The sequence below is a fragment of the Mirounga leonina genome, unplaced genomic scaffold (assembly GCF_011800145.1).
Source record: "Mirounga leonina isolate KUSES-001 unplaced genomic scaffold, KU_Mleo_1.0 Mir_151, whole genome shotgun sequence".
NCBI classification, from domain to species: domain Eukaryota; kingdom Metazoa; phylum Chordata; class Mammalia; order Carnivora; family Phocidae; genus Mirounga; species Mirounga leonina.
This window is the reverse complement of record NW_023270377.1, coordinates 55,143,288-55,161,261: the sequence shown is the minus strand read 5'-3', so window position 1 is coordinate 55,161,261 and position 17,974 is coordinate 55,143,288. Positions and strand designations below refer to the sequence as shown.

At 44.5% G+C, this 17,974-nt stretch overlaps 1 long non-coding RNA gene across 1 annotated transcript; it reads left to right on the top strand.

Moving 5' to 3' along the window:
- Positions 1 to 4,541: 4,541 nt before the first annotated feature.
- On the top strand, positions 4,542 to 16,811 carry LOC118012297. Its single transcript, XR_004679675.1, has 3 exons — positions 4,542 to 4,664; positions 16,263 to 16,491; positions 16,735 to 16,811. It is a non-coding gene; the product is annotated as an uncharacterized LOC118012297 (long non-coding RNA).
- The last annotated feature ends 1,163 nt before the right edge of the window (positions 16,812 to 17,974 follow it).

Genomic DNA, 17,974 nt, shown 5'->3' with positions numbered 1-17,974 from the left:
ATTATGATGCGGCAACATCACCAAGGATATAAACCAGTCATTGGCACTCTCTCAAAGAACACATCATTGTAACTCGTTATAACAATACTGCTGTGATATGTGCTCGTAATATTTATAAAGGCTAAGCTATGAAAACAGTACATGCCAACTGTCAGCAGTGATGTATCATTTAAAAAAGAGACAGAGAACGTACACGACATAATGGTTTAAATGAACTCTAAAAATACGCCGCTCTGCTGAAGCCGGTTGGCCGTCTGGACCTCTGGGGTCACACACCGCTTTCCAGGATTCGCTGCAGCCTAGCCTCGGGGAGCTCTCTTCCCTTCCTGCAGCTATTTTCAGAAATTCTGCAGTGTTCTTAGCAAACCTCACCTGATCCTGTATCTGGTTACTTAGTGCCTAGCAGAGTGCTTTGCTAAGAATGCTCGCAGTCGATATATGTGGGCCGATTTCATTTTTATACAAATGTTGGCCAGTCAGAAGGTGGGGCTGATGGTTTTGCTTCCTTGTGGAAAGAAAAGTGATTGGGGCCATCTTGAAGGGGCGGTCATGCGGTCTGGCTGATGATTCGGGCTCCTGACTTTGGGCCGGCTCTGGGAAGATACTCAAGGAGCTTTTCAGAAACCAGCGTGACGTGAGGAACCAACAATTTCCCAGTGAGATGGCTGTTGGACAGCTGAAACCACAGCAGCAACCACGGGAGCAAGGGAGAGAAGGAACATTTAATAGTCAAACCGGAAACTGACCATGGGGGAATGACTTCTGAGGGGTGGGCAAGGTGCTTAGTCCATAAATCATTCTATCTAGTAAAAAGCCAAAATAATTGGCAAAATCCCTCCCGTCACTATAGAAGGGAGACAGGAAGGGAAGAGGGGATGGCAGCGAGAGAAGAGAGAGTGACCACTCTGTAAAGTATGAGCTCTGAACATGTGGGCACAGACAGAACTTCTTGTAATTAGCGGATCAGCAATAAAATGCCAAAGGGAACTGTCCCCTAATGAGGAAGAAGGTGAACAAGGCAGACACATTTCCTTCGACCAGTCTGTGCTAAGGTTCAAAACAGATATGGAGGTAGTTAAGAGACCAACCATGGGGGAAAATCTAGCTGGTATTGTTTGGAACTTTATATGCATTTATGAACACATGCATATCCACATAAATGATCTATTTAGAGAGCTATAGATTATTTCTTCCAGAGTGCAGGGTTATTTGTCTCCACTAAACCTTTATTCATTTTCTTAACCATAAAAGGTCTTGAGTTAAAAGCAACTTACGGTATTTTGAAGAAGCGATACCTCAATGATTTGGAGTCAGTCAACCCTTACAGTTAAAATACTTTGTGGAATGTATTGGAATTATGGAATGATGACAGATCCATTCCTGCTTTACAGAGCCACGAGCCTTAGGTGCATCAGTCACATAGATGAGGTGAAATGTACCTAGAAGAGCAGTGAGGTAAGGGGATGAAGGAAAGGGAAAGAGACAAAGAGTGGGACCAGGAGGCCCTGCCAGCAGGGTGGGGCTGTGGTCAGTGGGAGAACATGGAGGGAGGGGGAGGGAAACCACTTAGGGAGGTGGCCGACCAAGGAGATCAGAGGGCTCGGAGAACATATTTCACAGGCTTGTTCTGGAGGGTTCAGCTATGGTGATAGCCTTGCTGGCTTCGGGCTGATTAGAATGCAATGACCCGGTGACCCCTAGTTTCAGCAAGGTACCATTCCATTACAGAACTCCTGGAGGAATTTCCACTCTTGCCAGAGGCCTCAGCAGGGAAGGAAGCTGGGAGTCATGCTTTGAGAACTCTGCAAGTTAAGAGGTTGTCTGGGAATGTCCATGTCACTCTGGAGAAAGAAGGGCCCCCTTTCTCACGAAGCAATCATTCCTGGAAGCTGACTTGCTTTATCCATGCTCTATCAATCTGCCACCTTTTAGGAGAACTAAATCTAGTCCAAACATTTTTATAATGCTATTTGATAGTTTGAGACCAAGTCATATTTTATCAGACCCACACTGTCATAGTTCCAACAGAGAGGCTAAAGAACTACCCTCTAAACATGAAGTTAAAAAAAACTTGTGTTCCTCATTAGCCACAGACTTTATTTATTTATTTATTTATTTATTTATTTATTTATTTATTTATTTATTTTAAAGATTTTATTTATTTATTTGACAGAGAGAGAGAGAGAGACAGCGAGAGAGGGAACACAAGCAGTGGGAGTGGGAGAGGGAGAAGCAGGCTTCGCACTGAGTAGGGAGCCCGATGCGGGGCTCGATCCCAGGACCCTGGGATCATGACCTGAGCCAAAGGCAGCCACTTAACCAACTGAGCCACCCAAGTGCCCCTAGCCACAGACTTTAAATTTCACCGTTGGAAATTCCTCAACTTAGCCGAACGTTAGGTGAAACAGCCTTAATCATGGACATTCTCACAACTGTTAATACTTGACGTGCATACTGAGAAATGTTCTCGTCACAAAGTTGGGTTTGTCTCTCTCTGTTGTCCTCAAACCCCAAAACTTATACAACAGTGATAAGAGGACAAAATACGAACAAAAGAATTAGGTGCTCTGAAAAATCCCCTACATCCTGCAGGGTTTGGTACTAAAAACCCAAGGATTCTAAAGTCTAGGAGGCTGGGGCACCTAGGTAGCTCAGTTGGTTAAGTGGCCAGCTCTGATTTTTGGCTCAGGTTATGATCTCAGGATCCTGGGATTGAGCACCCCCCCACTCGGGCTCCACACTCTGCGGGGAGTCTGCATGAGGATTCTCTCTCTCCCTCTGCTCCTCCCTCCACTCACGCTCTCTCTCTCTCTAAAATAAATAAATCTTTAAAAAAAAATAAAGTCTACGGGTCTTTTCTGAGCGCAGGAAAATGGTTTCCTCTTGAACAGCAAATCATCTCACCCATAGGTCTCCCTGGTTGATTTCCGCACTGGGTCTCAAAGGTAACAATGCCTTCTCACTTAAGGAGCATTAACTATTTTAGATGTGACCTCATGTAACAGTGAATTATAAACATTAGACATAAAAAATTTGGAAAGGGAGATTCAGCTGGAGAAAATGCTATGCTACTGCATTTTCTTCTTTTAAAAATTTGTATTCCATGTTCATTCCATGATTGCATCAGACATTTAAATAAGGAATGTTCCTCTGCAAATTCCTGAACAGAGATAACTCTTCTAATTTTGGAGCTGGTAGAGACCTTGATCCAATCCTTCAATTTCATGAATAAGGAAAAGAAGATCAAGTGACTCACCCGTGCTCATATGAAAGAAATGGTTTATTTTAGGAGTTAAGGAGCTCAACTTAAATGAAATGAGCTAACCAAGCACATGCTCCATTTCCTATTGTACCCTGAATGGAGTTTAAAATTCGAAGCTGGTGTTTAAACCTGAGTGACCACACTTCTATCGCTTCTCCCCCACTTCCAGGCTAAGGGAAGTCGATCTGAAAATGTTCTTAATGACCTTCATTCCCAGGATCACATTCAGTCTTTCCCTCCTGGTGTCATCAGCAGATGGGTCACTCTGTCCAGAATTGGCCCTGGCTGCAGAAAGATGTAGGCTTTACAATTCTAGAGGAATACCAGGCAGTCTGGCTGAAATGGAGAGGAAGAAAGCATAGCAAGAGAAGAAAGTGGCCATGGTCCCAAGAACTTGTTCAGTGTTGCTAGCTGCGGAAAAAAACTTTATGTTCTTATCACTTTTCCAGAGCCTTCCATCATGGAATCTCTTCTGGGGATAGCCTGACACTCCACAGATAAGCTATTGCAACTGTCTGAGGGAAGTTCTGGCTCCCTTTTCTAGGAAGGAGGATCCCTGAGAAGACCCGTGCATATTTGTCATGTTAGCTATACCTACAGACCCATCTGTCTTGTACTGAAATGAGCAGCTCACTCTTCACCAGTTCACAAGCACCCAACGGCAGGGCCCTTGTGAAGGACAGTGCCTCTCCCAGGGGACAGCGTTCAGCTTTGACTTGGGTTGAACTGTCCTCGCTCGCTCGCTCGCTCCCTCTCCCGTCTTGCTCTCTAGTTCTATTCTCCCTCCCTCCCTCTCTTTTACAGGCACGCACGCACGCGCACACGCACGCGCGCACACACACACGCGCGCGCACACACACAGCCCCACCCCCACTCCCTCCCCCTCACGCTCGCGCTCTCCCAGGCTTTGTCTGGTGGCTCCCGCCCGCTCTGTCTGCACCCCCAGGGCGTCCCGGTCCCCAGCCCCTGGGCGCGCAGGGGACGTCGCGGCGCCGCAGGCCTGGGGGGACTGGACCGCGTCGACGGCCGGATGTGTGGGACGGGGCGAGACGGAGGCGCACAGCCCCCCACAGCGGGAGTCCCCGCCGACTCCCGCGGGTTCCTCCCACCGCCGAGGGCCCGAGCGCGCCCCGCGGCCTCCCCCGCAGCCGCCGCGCGAACAAAGGCCGGCGGGCTCGCGGCGCTCCCCCTAGCGGCGGCTCCTCGCGCGGGCGCCGGCGCGGCCTGCAGGGCTTCCTCCGCCGCGCGGGAACGCCCTCGCCACCCAGCCGCCCGGGCGTGTAGCCGGCGCGGCGCTTTCTCTCTCTGGCCTCCCGGACGGGGCCCATTTTGACGTACTTGTCGTCCAGTCAGAAAAGAAGCCGTTCCCAAGCCCACGTGCTTTCCTCAGTGAGACAAAGGAGTAAGTGGTTCCCCTCACTCGGAGGGTGAGGAGCGGTTCAGGGGGCGCACTTCCGTCCTCGGGCTTGGACGCCGCTGCTGGAGGCTTACGTTGTCATTTATTTGCTCCAGCTGGAAGCGGGGCCTCAAAGAAAACCCTCGAAAATTTTTCTGGAAGTGTGTACGGATCTACTGGATGGAGGGACGTATTCCGCTTGTCAGAGCGGACCGAGAGCCCAAGAAACCCTAATGAAAAAAATCAAAACACAAAACCCCCCCCCCCCCACCCTACCACCCAGTAGCCTCCATGAAAAGGCTGACCACTTTTATCGACCCCAATGCGGGGTCTTCGCGTGGCTAGCGAAGGGATGGTTCAGAAATTGTCCTGAGCCACATGGGGGGCCGGGGGAGGTCAGTCTCTGGGCATAGCGGATGTGCCCCAAGTAACGACGGGCAGAGGAAGAGCAGAACCTCTGCGGGGTTCTGGTTTGTGAAAATGACTCAACTTGTTTGGGGGTGAACTTGAAAGTGTGCAGCCCAGATGGAAGGTTTAAGATCCGTTCTGCCTGACACAGCTGTGGTCTCCAAGCTGCCTTTGGATTGAGCCGGGCCACACCCACAGCTGTAGCCAAGCCGTGCTATTTGAAACTCCCCCAGGGCCAGCTGCTGTGAAAAGAACAGTTTATTACCCAAAATAAAACAAAATGCCCGCTCATCTTTACAGTTTCACGGTCTGCCTTGGGGAGAAGAAAAGGAGTTTTAGTTTTCACCCCTTGTGCACCAAGTCTGGGGGCCAATTCTGGGAAGATCTGGAAAGTTCCCGTTACGCTGTCGACTCACTGTCTGACCACGGACCTAGCATTGCAGGCAACTGCTTCTCTTTGTGGGAAATGGGGAGAATGACATTTGCCATGGGGATGTTATAGAGTGCCCTGGCCATAAGGCTAGATTCAGATGACATGCTTAATATAATCATTTTTCTCCATCATTTCAAACAAAGATAGCTGAGATTGGGCCACTTGTTTGCCCTAATACTAACTTTAGGAAGTTCATTCCACTGGACTCCTGTTTTTGAAGAGCAAGATTTAAAAGAAACAGGTGAACCTGAAAGGCTGTATAAAATTTGGTCATTGAGGCAAATATTGAAGTTTTTCTTCTCTAAATACAACACAGACAAGAGACAGGGAAAGAATCTTGTCAAATGAAGCATCAGAACAATTGGAGTAAAGATGAAAAGTTCTCGCCCCATAATATTTAGCATATGGGCTAAATGCTCTTTATTTAGTGTTAAGAGGAAAAGAGCCCCCTTGTCCCTTTATTATCTCTCAGGCCCCTACTATACTGAATTAGCCTAGAAAAACGACTAGTTAGTTTGCACTCTACACAGGCGAATCCAGCCTGATAGTGGGTATGAGAGCATTTCTGTGGTAGTGAAGCATCTGAAAGAAACATGAACTAAGTTGATCAACCAGATGTTTTGTCTACACAATACTAAGCATTAAGATATTTCCCTGTATGTCAGTACTTGGTGTCATATAGATGAAACACTTGGATGGATAATTGAGTTTTTTTTCTTTGTTCAAGTATTTATGATATACTAAAACAGCTGAAGAAGTATTCAGTTCAAAGTTCAGAGGGAGGAAACAGAAACAGAGGAGACAAGAGAGGTAAATAAAAGCAAGGACCAGGACCTCCACCGACCTCTGTGGGGTCACAGCCTTAAGGGTGCACAAGCAGAGGGCACCTTTTATGAAGAAAAAGGCACTACTTCCTAATGATAGCAACCCCATGCCAGAACATGTGACTTTGTTGTCAGAGCGCGGATTAGGTTTCAGCCTGCATTCTTCCCTCAGCTCCAAGCTTTTGTGCAGTGTGCTAACCATGCAACAGCACTTAGTAGACTTGGAAAGTCATCAAAGGCAGTAGGAGAAATGTTAAGTATTAAGGGACAAGTGGATATGAAGAAAGGGATAGAGTTTTACTTTACTCACAGGCTTCCCCAATGAATGTGCACAGTACAGAGGGCACTCCTGTTAATGTCAATTTTGGCCCAACCAGGAAAATATTTGCCCCCCCCTTTTTTTGGCATGTGTGAGTGCCATTAATTAATTAATTAATTAATTAATTTATTTATTTATTATTTTTAAGTTAAGGAGAGGCTTGCTATTAATTCCAGTCATGTATTTACTGCCTTCTCTATTTGGTGCTGTGTCTGTCAAGTTTTCACTTCCCTGGAATTTTAACTCCCATCTCCCTCCCCACTCCACTCTCCCGTCTGTAACACAAATGCCTTTTTAAATTTTTGCTAGTTTAATTAGTGCATGAATTCATTTTGATTGATGAATTGATGTGGCTTATTGGCATGAAGATTTTCCTTCCCTCCCAGCACTGTATGTAATAGGAACGGCTTGTGTGGGGGTGACACCTGCTTTAATGCTGCAGACACTCTGTTTGATGCCGAAAGGCCAGCCGTTCAGCTGTGATTCTCTAGTCTCTGGGGAGATATTTTTTCATAGCTGTTGGTGGAGTGGGGGAAGGCTGGTGGTGAGTAGGAGGAGAGAGTGGTGTGGAAAGTGATGGCTGAGCAACAACATAGCTAAGAATTTAATGTTTATATTTTGTTGGACTGATTTTGAAATAGTCATTGTTCACACCCTGGACCCAGGAGGAAAGGAGACCTTGACTTTCTGCCATCCGTAGTAAGGCATTGTGAATTAGTGCAGTGAGTTGAAAATTTCCAATGCCTCTTGCCAAAGAATTAAGCTGAAATTAGCACACAGTTGGTAACAATTTGATTTCTGGTCTCACTTTAATCAGAGAGGATTAATGGTTAAAATTTTTATTTCTAATCTCGCTTTAGCCTGACTAACAAAAGCTGTCACTTTCATGAAAACTGCTAAATGAAGAGGGATTTATAAGCTCTCTGAGAGAATAAAAGCTAAAGTGCTAAGGCCCACTTTTCAGACCATAAAATTTTCAAATTCCCCCAATAGTCCCTCACATACTGCTAGAAGAGCTGACTGCTGCTGGGCTCAGTAATGTTTATTGCTGGACAAAGGTGGTGGAAGAACTTGAGTGCATTCTTAATGACTTCAAAACTCCAGATGAAATGCAGTAATCTTCCTGGGGAAAATGAATATTACAGAGCAGAGTAGGAAGTAGGATTTTAATTGTGAATAGAGCATTCCTCAGAGTATTTCATACATTCATATATATGTAATATATACACCTCTTTTTCCTTTTCCTGTTCTCACCTGAGTTAGACCTTCCTGTTACCTTCCCTCCATTTGAGTTCACAGCAAAGTCGTACAACTGGTGGAGTCTGTCCCCACTCTACTAAGATTTTCCCTGAGTTTCCTTTGAACAGTGTCTCATTGACTCCCACCCCCAACAGACCCTCACTGCAGATCCTTGTCCAGACTTTGCCCCGTCTCATAACCCCACTTCCCACCAAAACCAAGTGTTGTTACAAATCTTTATGCACTTGTTTCTCACTTTTTCATTATGAGTGTCTGGAGAGCAAAGTCTGTGCCCTTACTTACTGTTTGTGCCACTGTGTCCACAGTGTCTTGTGGGCTGAAGGCATGCTCAAGTCAGAGTTGCAGGTGCAATGCCGGGATGCTGGGGAGGGGATTTTCGCATCACGTGAGTAGTGGGACCAGATGGTCTTTAGAGTCCCTTCTACTCCCCAGTTGCATGACACTAAAGCCTTACCAGAAGGGGCAACTGGCTTTCTCACTCCTTTTCTCTAGTTTGGTCGAAAATAAATATGAGCCTTTTCTCCAAGGTTTAATTATCTTCTGATAAATATAATCCTCAATGACTGGACTGCTCCCAAAGATTATACCGCAGAATGAATACCTCTTTAAATAATGGGCGGGGCAAAAAGAATGAATTCTCCAACGTGAAGATCCAAGAACCATCCGCTCTCACAACTCTTTGTTCTTCCAGTCATATTAATTCTTCCTCTCTCATCAAAATGAGTCCGGTATCTGTTATTTTGGAGGAGTCCCTCCACCTCTAATGAATTAACAAGCATCTGAGAATTTAAGTGGTGCCAGGAAACCTTGAAACACCATGGTCCTGGCTCATGGTGGCCTTAATCTTTCCAGTGAGCCTTCTGCTAAATGGGGTGCTATTCAGCATTGTCAGGCAGTACTGGTCAAGGCAGCCCACAGAGCTGCCCTCACAGCTTTCCCTCACCCACCTCAGTCCAGCCATGGGGCACCCTGCCAGCTATCCAGGTCATGGTCCTTACCATCTGTCCACTACTTGGTCTCCCTGCACATCAACCACCTCTAACCCTTGGGGTCCTTCCCCTTCCTCATCTTCTCTATGATCCTTAGACAAGAAAAGCCTCCCTATTTTTTCTTAATTCTTAGGCAGAGAAAGACACAACCGTCTTAACTTGTAGTGGATGAGGAGAGATTGGGTAGATTAGTGACACCCTTCATTTCTACTGAAATAAATCTATCTGTATGTATCTATCTACCCATCCATCTATCTGTCTACCATCTATCTCCATGTCTGCATCTCCATATCTATCTTAGGTTGATTCAGTATTGAACTCTAACTTCCTGTTTGACAAACACTCTTCTAGTCCACCTTCTTCAGTGGTACCATACCTGTGTTGCCTGGGTTTGCATGTGATTGTATGCAGCAGAAACTTGACTACAGTGGCTTAATACCAAACAGGGGTTTATTTTCCTCATGTAATAAAAATTCCCAGGATAGGCAGTTTAGGGCTGGTGCCGTTGCTCCCTGTCATCACTTGTGTTCTCTCTTCCTAGCCTTCGTGTGCTCCTTTCATCTATATGATTTAAAGTTGGCTGCTTCCAGGCAGGAAGAAATGAGTCAAGCAAACCCTCTCTTCATGAAGCTTTGTCTTTTTACTTAGGAATAGGAGTCTTTCCAAAGGATCTTGCTTGTATCTGTGATCAGAACCATGAACCCTGGTTATATGGGAAGCTGAGTAGATATGTTAATTTTCCAGCCCTTCTAGCAGAGGGCAGAGGAAATTGAGGGAGAGGTGAAGGGATGGAGTGGGTACTGAGTGAGCCATTCTATAGCACCTGTCAAAATGCATGACTTGTCCTACATTATTTAGAAAAAGAAAAAAAGAAGAATCATTTGTGTCAGTATGTGACTATGACTAAAGAGTCAAATGCCTACCCAAAGATTACAGTTGGTGTCATCTTTGAATTAAGATGTCAATGAAGATTGACAGCAGAGGCTGTCATAGCCAAGGCACAGATAGTTGGGAGGGGGTCCTTCCAGGAAGATGGCTATGGTCAAAACCACTGTTTACAAAGGCAGGAGTGACATGAAAGCTCTAAACTGTGGTGAGTCTTGTATACTGCCCTGGGCCTCACAGTGGGGGAGTAGAATCGGGAGGCACCTGTGGGAGAACAACAGGAAAGCATCCATCGCAAAGGCCCCATGACCATGGCTGCACACTGGAATCACTTGGGAAACTGTTCTTAAAAAATACAGACTCCTGGAACCCATCCCCAGAGATTCTGATTTAATTGACCTAAGATGTGGCCAGGGTATCAGGATATTTTAAAACTCCCCAGTTAAGATTCTGAGGCATAGCCGGGATTGAAGCTCACTCTGTTATATTGTTCTGAAACACAGGACCCCACCTTCCTTAGAGTCGTGCTCGCTCAGTCAGACCTTGGCCCGATGCCATAGCAAACAGTGCCGGATGAACCTGCCTGCAGCAACTCTGGTTACGTCTGCTGCACCCATGCTGTTGGGCATCAGCCTGCATCCTCTTCAGGAGATGCCACAGGAAAAATGCTTCCAGGTCTCAGTTTCAGGAAATGTGATTCTCCTGAACATTTGGTTTGTTTTTGTCTTGTTGACATGCTGAATCTTATAAATGACTCTGTTTCCCCCTTTATTTTGGCTCCGAGAAAGCTTGGGAGCAACTCTATATTACCATATGGTGTACATTCCTCTCTGCTAATATCATTCTTGGAGTTAGTATTTTCTCATCTAAGAATTTTATTTAGGTTCCCTCAAGTTTTAAGAATAGTTTCCTATTCTATTTCTTTAAGCTGTCTCCAATCTTTGGTAGAATGAGGCAGAGGATTAAAAGAAAGAAAATTTTTTAAAAAGCCCAAATCCCTCACCACCATCCAAGCAAAACCCCTTTCATCCTTCTACTTGCAATTTTTCCAACATTTGAATGTTTAAAATTTTACGTCCTTTTCTCTTCAAAGTTATGCTTGAAAATTTATTTTAATCTGGTTTCATCTGTATAAAACTGTTCTCAATTGGAACTTGGGTGGTAGTGTCCCAAAGAGTAATTTATTCCTGGGTCTCCACCCTCAGTGAATGGCCTTAATTCTTCATGGGAGTACTTTACTTTTGGAATTTAAAGATATTAAAATTGAGCGACTTTGATATTCTATCTACACTAGCAGAGCCACTCAGCAGATAGTGTAGTGGGTGTTGTTAGAGAAGGGCCGTATTTGTATTTTTGCCTCCCATAGCTTCCTCCTGGGTTTATTGTTCAAGGGGTTGTTTTTAATGAAAAGGAGAGCAGCTGCTCTAGCAGTTCATGGTGAGACAGAGAACCAGAAAGCAGTCCTGATTTCATTTCACAAAGACAGCACTTAAGCTTTGATTTTCACTGTTGTCCAGTATCAGTTATTTGTTTACCAGACATGCTTTAGATAGCTGCAACCCATTTGTAAGTCACTTATTTTGTACATTATGGCCTAATGTCTGGCAAAGTGTTTCCAAGTTGCCTATTATCATAAAAGTTAAGAACTCTGACAGAGATATTAGGAATCATAATGATACAATATTTATGAGGCAAACTACCAGGTAATATCTAGTGATGGAAAAATAGCTAGCAAGCATTTTCAAAATAAGTTTGCTATTAGTCAGCTACTGCTAACTCATGTAGAGTTAGAAACAAATCAGATGTCCAGGATTAATTTCTAAGCCCTTGCTATGCATCTTTGGGGAGCACACTTGACCTTTCTGGATTCCAGAGCCCAAGGAGGACAGTTAAAACGACATGGGTATTTTAAGGTTCAACTAAGAAGGCAGAGTATTGAGCTCATTGTTTAATATTCTGAATTAAAAAGGATAATTAAGAACAGATGCCAGATTCTTGACTTAGGTGCTAATAGGAATATGGCCCCGAGGAGAGGTAGCCTTCCTCCAGCAGACCACAGGATCCCTTGCATCTCTTACTTTTTTTTAAAGGTATTGGCAAGCAAGAAAGGACAGATCGGAACGGAAGGGAGGCATTCTATCTTTTTTCCTCCCTACTTTCCAACCTCTGCAAATGTTTTATGCATTTTGGGGAGGAGAGCACTAGGGATGGAAAATGTGGTTTCTGAGCTTCCTCCCCCACCTCTTCTTCTTCTTCTTCTTCTTCTTCTTCTTTTAATCATAGAAGACTCTGGAAGGCAGAAATTTGCAATAGTAAACGTTGGCCTTCAAGGTATGAAATCATGCTGTGAAAATTGTAGAAGTCTCCAAACTACAGCATTGACCATGGCCTTTGTGTAAATTCGATTCTTCGCTTTCAGGGCAGGGACTGTTTCTTGCAGAGTTTTGCCCACCCCTGTCATCATCTCTGGTAAGCAGCAATATTTGTTTCAAGAGGAAGAACAATAATTGTTACACTGAAGTTATTGCATTTTTGTGACACTAGCTAAAATGACTTGCCTTATGATCAAAACTAAGAAGGGAAAGATACCCTTTACAATCTGAGATCCAACCCAGCTCCAAATAACATTTTTCAATTGCAATGTGATGTCCCAGTAGTAATTTGGTAGCAAAATCTCGAGATTTTTCCATTGCCTTTTTTCCCCACTGTCTACCAAGGGAATGTAGAGAAATTTCAACTCAAGCAAAAGAACTCCTCTGCTCAGGCTCCATCCTCTTGCCTCTTGTGTTGCCCAGTACTGCGGGTTTCTGGGTTTTATATATTAAAGAACCCAGGAGCTCAGGGTTTCCAGAGAGGTTGCCTAGATGGATAAATGTGCACAGACCGCCCCTCTCTTCCTCCTCCCTGCTGGGTTAGTTCTGACTTAGGGCAGAACTACTTTCTCTGCTAGTCACGGAGACATGTGCCAGGCCCTGGACAACCCAAGCCTACTTTTGGACACATGGAACCGGCAGGGGGCAAGATGGCCACTCAGCTTCCCTGGCTTCATTAGGAAACATGCTGTGTACGGTGTGAGGCTTGAAGAACTGAAGGGTGTGGGTTGGTTACTAAAGAGAAGAAAACTACACCACTCTCTGAAGCAGTCAGATGATTTCTCTTGTGCAGATATTTGCACAAGATGCTGCCTGGACATCTCTGAAGGCATGAGAGTAGCAACAACGAATAGACACGTCCCGAAACCCACGGTCCCTTTGGATTTAGCTTGAATACCTTGGGGATTTTTAGGTATGAAGAAATGTGCTTTCTATGGCAGACAACGACCCCAACTACCAGTGTTGCTGGAGCATCTGAATCTATTTCCCAGGCACCATGGCAGAGTGGTTGTGAATGTGGGCTTGGAGCCAGATGTGATAAATGTGAATCCTGGAACTGGGAGGTGGGGTCAAACTACATGAAGGAGGGAGGAGCAGCTCCCCAAAGAAAAACTGAGGTACCCCAGAGAGGAAGAAGTAGCAGTTCCAGAGTAGGTCAAACCAGCTCTCCCCCATTCTAGTGCTGTAAACTTGAGCACGTTATAGAACCTCTATGCACGTCAGCCTCTACATAGGGTTAATAGTACCTTTTGGTGTGTGTTCTTGAAAGAACTCAATGAGATTAAATTGTAAAAACGTATCTAAAGTACTTAAGACATAGCAGGTTCTCAATAAAAGGGAACTGAAAAAAATTAGATCTGGCATATCTTTCTCTCTATCTTCATATTAGACATTTTCTAAGGTTCTTTGGACTTGGGTTCCCCCTTTACATCACTCCCTGAGCCAGTGAGGTGTCCTGAGCTCAACATAAAGAACCCCTTCCAGTTAGAGCTTTGAATCTGGCCAAGGAATGAAACTGTTTTTTTTTTTCTCTTATGTGTTTATTGTTGTGGTTATGATTATTATTAATTTGCCATCAAAAAAAAGTGCATCCTTAATGAGTCAGTCTGCATCTCATCTCCACATTTTCAAATCAAAGCCCTGAAACGCACAATGCAGCTTGCTGGGGAAGCAGCCTTTTGAGTTTTGTTCGTGTAACTCATGCAAAAAAATGTTCTCCACGATCTGCCTCCCTAATAATTCTTGAGGGTTGAACTTATGCTCAGATAGTTACATCTGGTTCTATAGTTAACAAATAGGTCAGGAGGAAAAGGAGGAGTGAAAAAAACCATCCAGGCCCCCGTCCCTCCTTTTTTTCTCAGTGTGAAGTCATTTGCTTTTCTTTCTAGCCCGTACCAAGTCCTCAGAAGTTGAGCCAGGCAGATGGTGAGGTTATAGCTTGGGCAAAATGTGTTCTAATGTTATCAGCTTTAAAGGAGCACATGGAGCAGAGAGGAAAGATGGTTTGTGGTATTTTTGTTTATTAAATTTGATGGTTGGATTATGACATTTATATTTATTAAATGTACAGAATCTCATCCATCACTGTTGACAGTCAGATCATGTCCTCTGCGGTTGGCATAGCTGTCTCTTCCTGCAAAGAGATCTAACACTCATTCTTATTTGGGAGACTAAGAAGAGGTGGAGAAAAAAGAAGATCCGCCCTTTAGTACCACCACCCCGGGGAAATGGGAGTATGAGATAAGTGTTATTGTGTTTGATTCTGTCATGTTAAGACACATTTCCCTTGTTTGGTCTGTGAGCCGGTTTGATGGTGCTGTGGAGGAAACCCTTAATGGCATGGGAGCAGCATAGCCAGTGAACCCAATGCAGGAGAAATACATAGAACGAGGGCTCTCAGCTTTGCCCCATTAAAATCCTGGCATCAGCACTGGTTGAAAAAAAATGTCGCGAGGGCTTTGTCTGGTGGCTAGAGCACGTTAGCAGCCAGGCATCTTCATTCTGCTCTGGGTTTTATTACCTACCAGATGTGGGCTTCTTGGATGTTTTATTAGAGCACCAGGTGAGCTGATGAAAGGACAGCACTCCAACTGCCTTCCAAATGACTCCCGGTTCCCTGGAGTTTTGTTTACATGTAGGAGGAGACAGGAGCAGGCAAAGCTTAGAAACAAGAAGGCACTGTCACCCACACAGTGCCTCGGTAGGTCTGAAGGGGAAGGAGATGGTATGCTTGCTTAAGGCTTACGGATCTTTTCCAGAGTATTACTTAAAGATGTTTTTACAGCCAGTGTGCAAATGAATGAGACACATGGGTTCAATCTCTTCAGCAACATATGATTCCAAAAATAAAAAGTTCATTTAGGTTTGAGCAATCCCAGTACATTTGGAAACCAGTTAACCCAACATGTTGCCTGCACAACCTGGAAATCTTTGAATTATAAGTATTTAAGATACTAACCTGGAGAAGAGATTAAGTCCTTTTCATTTCTCCTATTCCCCCCTGCCCTCCCCCCCGCCTCCTTTTTAGGGCTAATATTGGGTTCTAACTCCAATCGATAGTGTCCTAGGTGACCTTTTCTAATGCAGGCCCACGTGCAGTTGCTGTGTCTGAGAAAGATTTCAAGCAGTAGCAAGCATTTACACAGGCTTCACACAGATTTTGACTGCCAGGTATTTCCCTTCTCTTAGGTTGACTTAGGACCTGGGAAGTAGTTTATAAGAGTACCATATACTAATCTCATTCTTTTTAAGTCAGGAAAATAACTGTTCATAAGCATTATAAGTCATTAATAGAGCATCTTTTGGGCATAGCTCTCGCCTATGCATTATGGGAGCTCTTAAACAACTGTAAAGGGCAATTTATCTCTAGAGAGTTTAAACAAAACATGCTAAAAGCCAGACCTCTACAAAGAGGCATAATTTCCTGCTAGATTGTGTGTGTTTGTGTGTGTGTGTGTGTGCATCTGATCACATACATGGACTGTAAACATTTCCAGGGGTGGGAAAGAGTGCAGGTCCTGGGTGTTAACAAGGCAGAGGTCATGAGTGCACTCCCCACATGGACCACTTGGCTCTGCTCCATCCCACTGCCACAGAGGGCCTCTCAGAGTGGGAGCTGAGATCCCTCTGACTATTCTGCAGTTCACATGAGTGAAGCCAGGCCTCATTTATGGAGGGGGGCGGGGACCTTAAGTCTTTTCTGTCTCTTTCTTGAATAAAAGCAAAACTATGCAAGATATAATTTTAATTGTGCACACAATATAATTCTCATATGCTGCTTGGATGCATGGAGTGAATATTTGTGAGCACATACTATCTGCAAGGGTATATACATACATATATATATAAGAACATACATGTATTTTCTTCTCACTTGATTCTCACAACAACTCTCTGAAGTCAGGATTTAGCATTGCTATGTAACTGCTAAAAAATCTAAAGATCAGAGCATGGTATGTAGTAGGTGCTCAATAAATCTGTGTTGAATGAATAAATGAATGAAACTCAGGTTAAAAATCTTGCTTTTGCTCATGGTCATAAAGTAGGCAAGAGGCCGTGGTAGGATTCTGGCCCAGTTCATATGGCTCCAAAGCCTGCTTTTGTCTTGGCGCAGTGCACAAGACAGACAGCACTGTCAGGTCACCGCGCTGCCCAGGAAACAGAAGCACGTCTGAGAAGATGTCTCCATCCCTCCACCTGAGTGTTTTGTGGCAGGTGCAGCCATAGCTGTGGATCTTCCAGTGATTCCTTCTTCAGCTGGAACCTGAGCTATGGAACAGAGACTGGGAGAGTACTGTGCTTGGAGTTGCTCCGCTCCTTGGAAAGACTTGCAGCAATGCCAGGTGAGGGAGCAGGAGGTACTGAGGGTGTGGTGGCAGAGGTAAGCATTGCCGACCCGGGAGCAGTCCTGAAATCTTTGATCCGTGTTTGGTTCTGCTAGTCACTAGACTCCTGACAAGTGGATTTCAGGGTTCTGTAGGTTGAAACACAGCAATTCCACACTTGGGAGGGAACTGCTATTTTATTGCCCCAATTAACTGCTTTATTTGTTTATAAATTCTTCCCTTTTCTGTTTTATGATGCAGTTGTGGTGTGTTTAATGGAACTGCAAGATTAAGACTGGCAAGATGACTGCATGTTATGTTTCCAAAGCTAATAAATGGTTTGAATCCAGAATGTTTGTGGCCCTTTCCAAAAATATTTGGTTTCTCTAAAAAGCAACAGCTGTTGGGAAATGGATGGAAGTTTTTGCTGTAGTGTGTATAGCATTTTATTTAATGCTTTCATTCCTTTGGGGAATTTGCCTGCCTAATAGCAGATGAAACAACAGGGACTTTAGCAAAATATAAAAATTCATGATGTTAAAAATCAGCAAGTTGGATGTTAAATTTAAAAGTCACACATGAAAACCAAAAATCTCTTTCTAAAAATACTTCTTGCTGAGTGGAAATTTTTTGCTTCTGTGAGAACAGGTATAAATTATTTAAAATTCACTTTCCACTAATATTTCTATTGTATGTTGCAGTTTACAAAGCACACACATACTTAAAATTGGGTTTTACTGCAATTCTACTAAGCAGCTTGGGGACAATGATTTTCCTTGTTATAAGTGATACAGATGAGGCCTCAAAGGAAGAAGAGACTTGCCTGAAGTCAGGCGGCTCACCAGGAGTGTAACCAGGGTTAGTATAGAATTTTGCAGTGACTTGCTCCGTGCTGTCATTTTCAATTGCCTAACTATCAAGTAGTACCATTATCAAATGGATGATATGTGGGCACTGGGATCTGGCCAAGATATCACTGCTCCTGCAAGGGTGCTGTTGCCGCCCCTACAAACCCATCACTCACCTACCTCCCTCATCCCAGTGGGGGAAGCATCACCTGGCGAAGTGCGGTCACGTGCTCAAGCCTGGCTCCTGGGGGTGGGGCCAGAAGAGCTCTCTATGCTTGAGCTGCCCTCAGGATGCAGGCCCCGTGTCCCGCGAATACAATACATAGGGCATGGTTTGTCCCACACAAGAGAGACAGTTGGATTCTGGATAGAGCAATATGGAGTAATAGTACGCCTGCCCAAGAGGGCAAGTACAGACCAAATTGAAAAGGGCAGACCAAAATGAAGACAGAGGTTTTTTCCTTTCTCCCTGCCCCCCTCCTTTCTTCCTTCCTTTTTTTTTTATTCTCCCCAAATGATCAACCGAGAGGATTACGAAAGAAAACTACAGGAAAGAGTTCCAATTTCAGTGAACCAAAGAATCACTGGGGAACTTAATGAACATGTAAAACCCCAAGGCCATAGCCCTGAGATTCTGATTTCATAAGTGTTTT